Below are 12,925 nucleotides of genomic sequence, written 5' to 3'. Positions count from 1 at the left end.
AAAAAAAATCTCTTTGTAATTAATTTTATAGAAGTAGAGTCCAATACATGGTAAGATTCTCGACCATGCAATTGAAAATCTATAAGAGTCCAAACCAACTTTCTTGATCAAAGCCACGTCTTCCTGCAACATTAATAATGAAAATGAGTACAACTTACAATGAAAAATATTTATTCTTGGTGGCTTAAACTGTAGTACAATCAAGTACAATGGAAAACAGTTATGTAGGATAAAACTCCTTGAACAGCCCCTATCCAAACAGGGCTGGGGGTTGTCTGCCGCCCATATAGCATTCCCTAGTTATGTATCTTCAGTTTTTTTTCAAAGTTAGACTTTTTGACTTCAAGTGCTAACAAAGTATCAACACATCTTAAACGTTAGGTTCGAAATGGTGGTCATGAATTTATCATTTTGAATATTGGGGACGAATTAATGTTATTGTTGCTTACCAAGAATCATTTAATTCATGACACATTGGCAAAAAATGTCCAATTTTACATATATTAATTCGAAAATGTCCACTTTTGATAATCTTTGCAAAAATGGCCAAATTTGATACCAAATCCTCTATTTTACCCTTTATGAGAGAATAAATAACTTCATATTGCATATGTCAAATTGCAATTAATGCCAAACACAGAAATATCGAGATCAACATTTAAAGTGTAGAGAAATATCATGTTTGAAATGAAATATCCTTTTAGACATTTAATATGTCGAGAACAATGTTTGAAATATCGAGAACATTTAATATTGTGATTTGACATGTGTACTTTTGAAATATAAATGAATTCAAATATCAAAAACGACATTTGAAATGTCCAGAACATCATTTTAATGTAACTTTTTATGGAAGCTACTTAGGAGTACTCTCGTCCAAATAATTGCAAAAATAGACATTAAAAAATTTTGGACATTTTTGCCAATGATTATGTCAAAATGGACATTTTTTATAATGTCCTCTTAATTCATTTAAAGTTGAAAGTCCAATTCATTTTCTCTTCAGTTGTTAAACTAATATTACACACAAATCAAAAAATTTTCCTTCATTTTTAACCACACATTCTCCACCAATCAAATATTCCAAAATACATTCTTTAAAAAGAATGTGGCTCAAATACACTCTAAAGTTCCTCTTATTACTTCTTAGATTTGAGATTATTTTCCATTTATATTAGTCCACTAAAGTAATTACCATCACTTTGCCACAAGAAAATTAAATGAAGTACATATACCTTGAACAAGTTATAGTGATCAAGAGCGACGCACCCATTTCTACCATCCGCAGTGCTATCTGCCACTCCAATTAGTAAACATAAATATATGCTCACCAATGATCATTGTATAAAAACACAAGTACAATTCTTGTATATGTATATACTAACACGTGCTTATGTGTATATTATTAAGAATGAGGGGTCTTGTCCTAAAACTTTAATTTTATTAAAATGAGTAGCACGAGTCCTTATGTTGATTAATATTTTATATATAACTGATATGAGATTATGCTTTAACGTGCCTCCATAGGATAGTGAACTAGCTTGAAACATCATTCTTAAAATCCAAATGCTTGTTTGAGAGCTTCAAATAGATATGTAAACAAGTTGGGTCGAGCGGGCTTTTGAGTTGAAGATCACGGTTCGGGTGCAGTTTGAGCATAAAACGGCTTGAGGTTTTTCGGCTCTAGCTTTTAGACTTGGGGCGAGCCCGAGCCTACTCTTTTTTTATTTTATAATATAATTTATACTGGCAGCAGCCTACAGGCACCACCTGAAGCAAATATCACTAGCTTCTTGTCGAATAAATCCATGTTTGGGAGATTTTGAGCTTCGTTAACACAAATATCCAAATTCCCATGTAACAGCATCAGTTTTAGGGACCCTATCTTGGATGGAAAAATTTCCACACCTTGACCTGGCTGTGATCCACCATTCCGCCATAACTACTATAATGTGCGCCAATAGCTATGAATTACTCAAATGATGGATCTAAACGGCATCGGATTTATCCATGAGTATACCAAGAAGTCTATCTTGTAATTCACTAGATGAATAAATGTTGACAAAAATTTGTCTAAACCCTCTTTGAAATGGCAGAAAGCTGGGGGCAAAAAAAAGGAAAAAGAAGAGATTTTCTTGTTCATCGCGATATTAATAATAGATAGCAGAAGTAATCAATAAAATGACCCAAAAACGTAAAATAAAAAATCAAGTAAAAACAAATACATGACTAATCTATATCCCGAATGAAAAAAAAGAAAAAAAAAAAAAGGTAAAACAGTTCCACCAAGCCACGAGCCTTGCCTCAACTCAAGTTTTTTATGGGCCGAGACGTGGGCCGCTCGAGCAGGATTGACATCCCTAGCTTCAGATGGATCATATAGCTTGTTTGAGCTTGTTGGCTCTATATGAGAATAGAAATTTCATCTTAAAGGGTCAACATTGTTAAAAGAAGTAGTTTTTATATGTTGGTTAATATTTTTATATTTAGTCTACGTAGGATTAACATCAACATATTAATAAATATGAGAGAGAGAGAGAGAGACCAGGTGAATGTAGAGTCATAACGTCCCAATTACTCCTGCCTTTACCACCTTCGTTCCAAGCACGTTCGACCTGCAGTAATTAAATACATAATCCATGAAAGAAATTATATATCCAGAAATTAAGAAGAAACAACCAAATTATTACATGTGAATGGACCTTCTAACATATGCATTCATGCGTTCTCATGATGGTTTAAGTGATTCTTCATTATTTTCAAACATTAGCGTAATATTGGATAAGGTGTGTTTTAATAATATTGGACAATATTAATGAAGTAATAATAGATTAAGTATTGTCCTTTCGGTCCAATACTATTTGATGAAACATACTACAACATACCAATTACATACACTTGATAAGCTGATGTTGTAGCACCTAAGATAAAACCTTATAAAAATTAGACCATTTGACCTAGATTTGGGTGGAATCCATCTGACTTAACAATATGAAAAACTTAAGTAATGTTACATTGAATACACATATAGATGTGACGACGGAGTTGGTTGGTCCATCACAAATCTCTTAGATACGTAGTCTTGCATTTTGATGATGATGTTAGAGAATTTTAATTATTTTCAAACATACGTGGTATGTTTGATAAGGTGTATGTAATAATAAAGGACAGTGATAATAAAGTAAAAAAAATTAAAATCTTGTCCATTCTTTTTTCATTATTGCTTGATACGGTATATGAAAATATAAACTAGTTAGTTACACACCTGATATGCCGATGTTGCAGCACCGAAAATAAAATTCTTGGGAAAATTAGAGCGTTTAACTTAAGATTGGGAGGACTCCATTGGAATGAGCAAGATGAGATATTATAGTTAGTTGAGAGAAGTGTGCGGTTCCTCTAGTTCATGCACTCTATTTATAAACTGGATTTTTGAATGCTTATACCATACAATTTGACAAGAAGCACAAAGTAATTATAATATAATGGGGAAAGGCATAAATACTTCTTTATTAAAGTAAATGCAAGTACAGAGATAAAATATGTATGCAGCTTTAAGTCATTCTTTACTTCCTTCTCATTACTTCTTGGCCTTTCTTAGATTTTCCCAATTAGGCATCTTGAGTTATTTATAATTTTTGTTTACAGATATTTTCTATTTGGGTTGCTCTTTGAAATACTAAGTCGATAAATTTTTGACTTCTTGAAAATATTTATTAAATTATAACTCTTCAAGTATTGTAGAATTTGCATGAGATATTCATTGGATGGTTTCTAGTTGTGAATAGATATTCTTGCGCATGAGTGAATAAACATTAAATATGTTTCTACTGTTCGAGAATATTGATTTTGGATTTATGGGAAACTGAAAGGTGTAAGGATAAAATAAAAACTGAATTAATGGAACTTGTTACCAATTTAATTGGGTAATGGAATGATATGGATTGAATTCTTAATTATTGAAGTAAATTTGCAATCATGGAGTACAATTTCAGTCATTTAGTGGAGCGGTTTTTAAATTAATATTGCGCTTTTTTTTTTTTTTTATCTCAATCAGTGGGAAGTTAAGATGTTGGATTAGTAAAAAAAAAAAATTTAACAGGAAAGAATTTAAATTTTTTAATTATAATTAAATAACTCACTGTGAATAGGTAGTTAGAAAGCCCAGTTTAAATCGAATGTAGTATTTTGAATTTCATGTCAATGATTAATTTTATTGAAAATGATTATTTATTTTTTAAAATGTTTGTGTTTAAGAAAAGGAGGAAGAAATTATTTTAATGCATTTCGTCAATAGTTGACTAGCCCAAACCTAATCAAAGAGAACATTAAAGTTTTATAGGGTCTTTTTATTTAGGTGCAGATAGTGCTCATTTTCACAGGCAAAGGACACCTGGATCTACACGAGTCCATGTTTTTACTCCAAAATATAATCCAAATGAATTTTATAATTATACATCTTCTCAGAAACGAAAGGGAAAATTCCATTCTTCATTGGACTGAAATGGAAGACGTGATGTGTGCTCAACATCCCGTCAATGACAAATGCTTTTAAAGAGCTGAATTTAGTAAATACCATTCTCTTATAAATAGTGAAAATATAAGCAAGCTTAAAAAATACAAAAAATATAGAGGAAAGGATGAGGAATAACTTGTTTGAAATAAAAAGATTGAGATTCCAATTTTTAAATTGACCTTTTTTTTTTATATATTTTCCTTGTAGAGTAAAGGTGATATGGCACTATAGGGTAAAGAAATGGTGGAAACAATTGAAAAGAAAAAATTAAAGGCAGCAAAGGGAAATTAAAATGATATTGCGTACAGTGAATAGAAATGAGCAAGGTAAAGATTTCAATAGGAAATGAAGTGAAGAAAATAAAAATTGGAATCACAATGTGTACGTCTAAAAATTTACATTAGTGTTGTTTTTGTAGGAACAAAATGGGATGAAGCATTAATATTGTGATGAGTTTCAATTAAACGTGTAGAATAGGTTCATTGGTCTTATGGGCTAACCATTGGTTTGCTAGAAGGGGAATTTACAAAATATCCTTAAAATTACAGGTTCTTTTGAAAAATCATATGAAAAGTATTTTGAAAGTGAAAAATATTATGAAAAGTTAAGTGTCACTTTTTAATTAAAAAATGACATACATTCCCAAAAGCAAGAAACACAAATCAAAGCCTTAGAATAGATCCACGGGTGGTTGATTTTTCTCTACATGTTTCACTTCATTTTACGAACACAATGCTCTATGAGTTGAAAGTGATAGAAATTCAATAAAGTGAAAAAAGTGACGGAAATTTAAAAAAAAAAAAAAAACGACAAACACTATAAAAGTGAGGAACTTCAATCAAAACCTATAATAGACACGGGGGTTATGATTAATTTTTTAATTTTTTAATTTTTTTTTTTACATGTTGTATCTTTATGATTGTGTCTCACTTCAATTAACTAAAGATAGAATAAAACTACCCCTCATGGGGTGGTCGAGTTTGTGGAGTAGGTGAGCACCATGGGCGGACCCAAGGGGGGTTAGGTGACCCCACAACCTTTGATTTTTGATTTTTTTTTCCCCTTCCTGTGTATGGATAAGTCATGTTTGGGTATCAATTGAAATTTAAATTTTAATCTAAATCAAAGTTTGCAATTAATTTTAATAACATATTTCATGGAATCCTTAAAGTTTTTACTTTTATCAAAATATACTAAAAATCTGATTTTAAAACTCTACTAAACAGGGGCAAAATCACAATAAATTTGAATTTTTTCTCTCTTTTCTCTTACTATATCTTACGCTCTCTCTCACACTTTTTTATCAAAACTTTAATCCTTCTAATTTTTAAAAATTTGTCCATAATTTTTCTACAAATTATCACATTTACTATAAATTTTCACTTTCCTATCAAAATTTCAATTAATTAAAACCTAAATTGACATTTTCTCCTATCTTATTTGTGTACCTAGAATGTATCGAACTGATTATATCCAATTTAAAGAATTGTATTTATTTGATTGAATATTGGTAATATATTTTTTCTTTCGATCACTTGAATTGATTGTTTGTATTAAATACGTTCTTGTGATGAACAAAATATTAATAAAATGACTATTCGAAATCAAAAGAATGAAAATGATGAGCAAAATATTAATAAAGAAAAATTTTTAAAATGTAAATCTACATTTTCTCAGTTCGAGTATAAATCAGTCAAAAATCAAGAACAAAGTTTTCGATTTGTACAAAGTTTAATTATGTCTCCTAACTAAAAATTTCTGCGTCCGCCCCTGGTGAGCGCAGAGGCCTTTGTTTACTAGTTCGATTCCTCCTACCAACATTTTCTCGATCGAGTCTGTCGCATCGGGCTTGCCTAGTGCGGTTTACCTAACTGTCATGGCTTGCAGACTATTGCGTCAGTCCGAGGGTTTACCCAGTGCGCACCTGAAAAAAAAATGATAGAACAAAACTTCATTTAAGGAACTTAACATCCTATAAGTTGAAAGTGGAAAAAAAAAGAAGAAGAAAAGAAAAAAGAAAAAAAAAAAAGAAAAAAAAGAAGTGAAAGTGAATAATAATTTTATATTGCTTCTTTAATCAGGTGTCACATTCGTTCTACTAATAATTTTGGTAATATATATATATATATTTTTTATTATTATTATTATTTTTTTTTTTTTTTGAAACGCAAACATTACCCTCGGCAGATGGATCCAAATGTAAGTCCTAAAAGCATGCATGTGATTTTCAGACTAAAGTATAATTTGATCGCATACCACCTTCTAGCCTGGCCAGTGTAATGGCTACAAATATAGTACTATGGTTAGATTTGTCACACGAGCGGGTCCAAAATAAAATGTTGTTGTATGTGAGGCAACATCATGTGATGGGATTTTTTTACTTGGATTTTTTCTCCAAAAGTATATCATACTTAATAGAATTAAGAGGGGATGCAATGTGTAGATTCTAGTGTTTGGATTACTCCTACACAAGACAATAAATTAACAATTGATTTTGGGTGAAGAAGAAGATATACGAGGATTGGTTGAGAATCATTGAATAAATTCAACAGTTCAAGATTATTTTTCCTTTTTCTTTCTATAATTAAAAGTGGGGTGATGTCTCAATATTCCATCTTTCATTTTTATTAATTTATGACGCTCGACTAAATTTTCTAGTCACTCGGATGGCGATGAACGATCTGTAGTGATATTTAATCTCAATTTCAAGTCTTTGACGTTGCTACTTGTTTAGCTTGAATAGTTATTATTATTATATTAATCCTTTTAATTAATTAATCCCTAATTGAATTGATCTTGATTCTTATTTTAATCTAGAGGATGAATAAGGATTAGCATGTGATATTGATCAATTAGAGTCCAATAGAGGATAAAGATATGCATGTATGATTTGCATGATTTAATTATATGTTCTAGTGATTAAATGCATTTTCACATGTTCACAATCCTCACTGAGATATATAGGTTCACATGTGAGGATATGTCTATTATTGCTAGAGAGATTATTAAATGAAGTAGCTACATTGATCATCTAGTTCATAAATCCTTTTTAGTAGTTTAACAGATTTACACTTAGTTATATATTAAATTAGTTATTATCAAAATTGTGCTATTCGATTAGAGTTAATATTAATTGAAATCAAATTAAGTACTTTGTTCTCGTGGAAGCGATACTTTCTCACACCATATAATTTGACTACGAGACCATACACTTGCAAAATTTAAGCAATCACCACCCATATGATGAGATAAGTCAAGTGGTATGACAAGAATAAAATCCTTCTATATAAGTTTCAACTGGATATGGGATATGGAACTAGTGACAATCCCAATTTGGAAAGGTTGAGAATGACATTAACAAAATAGGTAAGTTAAAGATCAATTCATACATTGCAAAGGTAGGAGGCCTGCAGCAACTTTCAATAATTAAAAAGAACAAATAATATACTAATTTACAAGAAATGGAGAAAGCCGGTCTCAAATCTTTTATTGCACAAACTGAAAACAAGAGAGTTACACTTGGAGCCTCAGAGGGTTCCAATTATTTGAGCATAATGACTATTAAGTTACAGCATTTATTTATTTCTCTTACCAGGAGAGAATTAAGGCAGAAACTAAAGGAACATCAAGCATGCATCCATGCTAGCATTATTCAACAATATAATTCAGTAAGGAAGCAGTAAAATAGTAATTGTTGACTTTAAGCAAGGCCGCTTCTTGGCTTTTTTGCAGGACCATGTCGTTCTTCTTCAGTTTCAACATCCTGTAGCTTCAATGGAAGTCTATTCCATGGATTCTTAGGATTTTCAAGGAAATTCATCCACCATACAGCTGAGGTTTTTGGGAATCTTGTCAAACGTCCATTCTCGTAGTCCACATAAAAAATGCCAAATCTAGAATTGTAACCCTGGGCCCATTCAAAATTATCAAGCAATGACCATATGAAGTAACCCTTCACGCGCACTTGATGGCTGAAAACAGAAGAAAATTAGTTACTTAATTTCAAAACTTACAAAATTTTTTTTCTAATTGAACTATTGTATATTCCAAAAAAAAAAAAAGAAAAAGAAAAAATTGGTGACTTACTCCATTGCCTTTTTAAGGTATGCCAGATGGCTCCTGTGATACTTCATCCTTGTTTCATCAACACGAGCTTTTGTAACTGTTATGGCTTTATTGTTAACTTCATCCACCCCTACAAAAGACCATGGAGGATTTCAACAAACCATTAAATTATCTGAAAAATTTGTATGTATTCTTGCTATATGTAAATAAACTAATAAATATGAGCATATATACCATTCTCTGTAATAAAAATCTCTGGATTGTTATATCTTTCCTTTATATGAAGCATAAGATGGTAAATTCCTTCTGGAACAATGTACAACCATGACGAGCCACCCTGGTGCGATGTAAAAAAGATTGTTATTAACATTAGAATATACGTAAGCATTGGAAATTATGTAAACCACAATATGTATTCCGAATCTATGACAAGACAATGCATCGCCATAAATTGTTGATATGCCTACATTATTAGAATAATAAATTCCAATTTCTATTTTTGTTTTCCTCACGGAAGGGTAACGTTAATGACTCACCTGTTCACCAATCGGCTTCCCATTACGATGAGCTACAAAAGAATGAGAAGTAAATATATTGCTTCATGTAGTGTCTCCTTTATGTCAAGATAAAAAAATATAACTGAACTCAAGAAAGGGTCTTAATACTCACTATGATCTTCAACGTGCCGATCATTGTCATAATGTGGTCGTGAACAACGCTTTTTAGGTATATTTTTGGCATAATTAGACGTATAGTAATTTATTCCCAAAAAGTCACATGAACCTTTCACTAGCTTCACCTCCTCTGGTGTAAATATGGGAAGAGGTTCTCCTACATTTTTTCTCATGGATGGTGGATAATCTCCTGTTATTACAGGGGCTACAAACCTGAAACGGGATAAATGTGTGAAAAAAAAAATTAATTATGATTAGATATCCTGCTTGAAATTCTACAAAAATGAAATCTCATGAATTCTGGGAAAAGAGCACATGGTTTATACAATATACAAACACCAAAAATGTAAAAACAGGTTAAAGGATAATAAAGGACGAGAAGAATTTTTTGATAATGGAATCCAATTTAACAAACTTCCGAGGCATTTGGAAAGGTAAAAATTTATAGAGATGCAGAAAAATCACTCGTAGTAATGATAAACTAAACGAAAAAACTAATTACCATCCTAACATAAAATCGACCCCCCTCGAAGCAGCCTCTACATCCTCTGGGATGTCCCTATATGGATAATACCACTTTGAAACATTCGTCATTCCTATTGTGCCTCCTTGGTGATCCTGTATGTTCAAATTTGTTAATATTTATAATCAATTAATTGTTATAAAACTTCAAGTGTGTGTGTGTGTATATTTATATTTATGGGTGAAATGTTAAAATGAAAACCTTATAATTTTTCCTGTATATATTAACCGCGTGTGCATGAGCAAGGATCAAATTGTGTGCCACAATATATGGTTCTCTGCCCGGATCTCCTGCGGCAGGATCGGTAACACATAGTTCTGTGCGCAGAGTTCGTATCAAGAAAGTAAGGGAAGGAAAAATGTGTGCCACAACAACTGGTATTTCTGTGGTAATAATTCGTATCAAGGAACTAAGATCTGTGCCCAGAACTCCTGTGGAGGAAGTAAGGTTTGTAAACTGGTTTGCCAAAGAAAATGGTTGTGTGCCCAGAATTCCTCCCACGGGAGTAAGGTCTGCAACATTTTGTGCTATGGCAAATGGATCTATGCCCAGAATTCCTTTCAAGTAAGTAGGCAAATTGAACAGCATAGCTAACAGTTCTGTTATCGGATCTCTATCAGATGAAGGAGTGAGTGGAGGTATTGCACTTCTATGATGAAGGATCAAGTTACGCAACAGTTGTTCAATTGATTCTGCAAGTTCTTCCATTGATGTTGCACCCAGGAGACTCATCACAGGATCCATTAAATTTGCACCATCCTGGACACCCGTCTCTGGTTCCGCCTTATTTGGAGGAGGTTTTCCTCGACGAGGGGGAAAATTGCCCCTCACATATCCACAGTAACTGAAGGCCCATGGCTCATTCAGTGTGATCCAACGTTTCACTCGATCACCAAACTCCCAAAAGCAAACCTCAGCAAACTCACAAAAATGTTTTCTATAATAGCAATTTAGAACAAGTTGATATCAAAACATATCTGTGGAAACAAATCTGCCATTAATCTTTATACAAGAGATCATTCTGCCATTATTCTATCGCTTATTAGTAATATCCATTTTCTTTAAAGAAATCGTTTCTGCTCTTTCCTTTGATACATAGTTTTTGAGAAAATAACTTTGCTTAATTCCTTTGTCAAATATATAGTACAAGATGTTCCCTGTGATGCAAGATGAAGTTACTTACACAACTTGATGATCTAAGAAGCCACCATATTCATCTTCCAAACATTGGGGAATATCCCAGTGGAAGATAGTTGCACACGGCTCAATGCCTACACGAAAGTAATGAGGAGAACTCAAGATAATATCTTTTGATTTTATATTTACGGCATATAAAAAGATAAGCGATTTCAAAGGCATATCAACTCTTGAACTTCCAATTATGAATGAATTAATTATAAATGAACATCAGCTTCTTGAAGAAATAATAAAAGTGTGAATTTTATATATATCGGAATCTAACCTTCTGCCAAAAGTGCATCTATGAGGTCGTTATAGTACTTGATTCATTCTTTACTTATGCCAGCGCAGAGTCTACAACCTAAAATATTAATATAATTTAAATACAAATGGAAATACAAACATGGAATCTTTACTTGATATTAAAATCTAAGGAAATCGCATGGAAAGGTCATATTAGAGACTACTCGTTTTCTAAATAACTTCTACTTTTCAAATTTTTTGTCATTCGTTCTAAAGATATCACTTCCTCATCAAATGTTTTACTAAATTTCTCTCTTTCCATGAATTTCGAACCGTCTGGGCAACTCGAAATCTAGACAAAGTTGACGAGGATCTCTAGTCCATTTAGAAACTCTAGTCTTCCTTCTCAATGTAGACAGTAAACTTTATATTGTCCAGAATCTTGTCCACCTTGCCTAGAGAGGATTTTTATAGAAGGACACTACACTCATTTAAAACTTTAAGCAGGAAACATCACTTCAGCCTAAAAAAATAGACTGGTTATAAAAATTTTCCTTTTATAATTAAATGATGCAAAATCTCTACATCCATTACGTTTCAATATGGAAAAAAAAATCTCTTTGTAATTAATTTTATAGAAGTAGAGTCCAATACATGGTAAGATTCTCGACCATGCAATTGAAAATCTATAAGAGTCCAAACCAACTTTCTTGATCAAAGCCACGTCTTCCTGCAACATTAATAATGAAAATGAGTACAACTTACAATGAAAAATATTTATTCTTGGTGGCTTAAACTGTAGTACAATCAAGTACAATGGAAAACAGTTATGTAGGATAAAACTCCTTGAACAGCCCCTATCCAAACAGGGCTGGGGGTTGTCTGCCGCCCATATAGCATTCCCTAGTTATGTATCTTCAGTTTTTTTTCAAAGTTAGACTTTTTGACTTCAAGTGCTAACAAAGTATCAACTCATCTTGAATGTTAGGTTCGAAATGGGGGTTATGAATTTATCATTTTTAATACTGGGGACGAATTAATGTTATTGTTGCTTACCAAGAATCATTTAATTCATGACACATTGGCAAAAAATGTCCAATTTTACATATATGAATTCGAAAATGTCCACTTTTGATAATCTTTGCAAAAATGGCCAAATTTGATACCAAATTCTCTATGTTACCCTTAATGAAAGAATAAATATCTTCATATTGCATATGTCAAATTGCAATTAATGCTAGACACAGAAATATCGAGATCAACATTTAAAGTGTAGATAAATGTTATGTTTGAAATGAAATGTCTTTTTAGACATTTAATATATTAAGAACAATGTTTGAAATATCGAGAACATTTAATATTGTGATTTGACATGTGTACTTTTGAAATATAAACGAATTCAAATATCAAGAACGACATTTGAAATGTCCAGAACATCATTTTAATGTAACTTTTTATGGAAGCTAATTAGGAGTACTCTCGTCCAAATAATTGCAAAAATAGACATTAAAAAATTTTGGACATTTTTGCCAATGATTATGTCAAAATGGACATTTTTTATAATTTCCTCTTAATTCATTTAAAGTTGAAAGTCCAATTCATTTTCTCTTCAGTTGTTAAACTAATATTACACACAAATCAAAAAAAATTTCTTCATTTTTAACCACACATTCTCCACCAATCAAATATTCCAAAATACATTCTTTAAAAAGAATGTGGCTCAAA

At 31.7% G+C, this 12,925-nt stretch overlaps 1 long non-coding RNA gene and 1 pseudogene across 1 annotated transcript; both read right to left on the bottom strand.

Moving 5' to 3' along the window:
• LOC111399438 overlaps nucleotides 1-12,186 on the bottom strand; it is a 20,781-nt pseudogene extending 8,595 nt beyond the window's left edge.
• On the bottom strand, nucleotides 2,261-3,377 carry LOC111399440. Its single transcript, XR_002703656.1, has 3 exons — nucleotides 3,266-3,377; nucleotides 2,546-2,615; nucleotides 2,261-2,403 (listed from the first exon to the last, which is right to left on the bottom strand). It is a non-coding gene; the product is annotated as an uncharacterized LOC111399440 (long non-coding RNA).
• Nucleotides 12,187-12,925: the final 739 nt, after the last annotated feature.

The sequence above is a fragment of the Olea europaea genome, chromosome 9 (genome assembly GCF_002742605.1).
Source record: "Olea europaea var. sylvestris chromosome 9, O_europaea_v1, whole genome shotgun sequence".
Taxonomy (NCBI): domain Eukaryota; kingdom Viridiplantae; phylum Streptophyta; class Magnoliopsida; order Lamiales; family Oleaceae; genus Olea; species Olea europaea.
This window is presented reverse-complemented; position numbering and strand designations above follow the sequence as displayed.